This window comes from Sus scrofa, chromosome 9 (assembly GCF_054392235.1).
Source record: "Sus scrofa isolate SSC_HxYL_T2T_F1_AM1 chromosome 9, Sscrofa_HxYL_maternal_Yorkshire_Landrace_v2.0, whole genome shotgun sequence".
In the NCBI taxonomy this organism is placed as follows: Eukaryota; Metazoa; Chordata; class Mammalia; order Artiodactyla; family Suidae; genus Sus; species Sus scrofa.
This window is the reverse complement of record NC_139391.1, coordinates 47,385,907-47,387,226: the sequence shown is the minus strand read 5'-3', so window position 1 is coordinate 47,387,226 and position 1,320 is coordinate 47,385,907.

The following is a 1,320-nucleotide window of genomic DNA, read 5'->3' as shown; positions in this document are numbered from 1 at the left end:
CCTCTTTGTATCGAACAAGCATCTCCCTGAGGGTCACGAGGCGCTGGCTGCACATCTTGTGACACACTTTTTCCACCTCTGATGAGAGTGTCGTCATGTCCCCTCTTTCCTCCAGAAGACGTGGTTTCTTTGGGTCTCTCTCCCAGCCCTCCTCTCCCCCACCCCGGGGTGGGCAGCGAGGACCCTGGAGCTTTCGGAAGCAGCCTCGGCTAGCAATGGGTAGATGTGGGGGACAGTGATGTGCGGTCTTGGGGGTTACATTGAACCCTGTGGGCTGTGTGTGCTCAGGGTCCCCAGAGGGCACCAGGGCCCAGGAGAGGCTCCACAAAGGCCGGAGTGGAGGCTGAGCAGGGGCTTCAGACCTCAGAGCCTTCATCGGGAGGAAGAGGCCTCTCTGGGTAGGGGAGCCCACAGGCGAGGCCTGGCAGGAGAGCCCCGGCTCCTGAGGGCAGTGCTGTCCTGAGCCTGGGCCATGAGGAACAGAGATGAGGCCTTCCAGTCCCTGGGAACCCAGAGAGACCTGGAGGGCCAATCAGGGTATGCTTCCTGGAAGAGGCAAACAAGACAGGACAAAGCATGACTTGGCAGGAAGGGAAAGGGGGTGCAAGAAAAATTACACCCTCCCTCCTAGTATGGCCAGGACCCCCACCCCCCTCCATTCTCATGTCCTTCTTTGCTCCCTGCCAGGGATCAAATGACACCAAGGGAGCATCCCTCCCCTCACCCCTGCAACGGCGCAGTAAATGCACCTGAGGGAGCTCAGGGGGGTCTATCATGCAGGGGCAGCCCCTCCGCCTCCCCTCCCCGCCCTGCTGGGCCAGGAGCTTTGGGGTGCTGGCTGGCCAGCCGCCTTCAAAGGAGGGGGCTCCTTGGGATCAGGAGAAGCGGACAAGGGGAGGAAGACAGGGGAGGAGGAGAAGGAAGGAAGGGACGGTGATGGGACCCAGTGCATCTGGGGAGGGACTGGCTGCACATCTTCAAACACTTTTTTCGACCTCTGATGAGTATGGCATCAGAGGTATAGACAACCTCGTAGCGTCGTCAAGAAGGAGAGGCTGCCGTGAGTGAGACTGGTGTCCTCCCTTGAGATCTGAAAGGGGTGTCCCTGGGGTGGCCGCTGAGCTGGCCGCGGTCCCCTCCCTGGGTGCTAGCCCCACGAGCACTGCTCTCTGAGGAGTGTGCCCCCAGCAGGTCCATCTCGATGGGCACCCGGCGGCGGGCAGCCTCCTGACTATCTTTGGGACCTGCGGTCCCTGTGGCTGTGATGGGGATGAGTCACTCTCCTGGGCCAGCAAGTGGGACAGCAGGAGGACAGCAGGC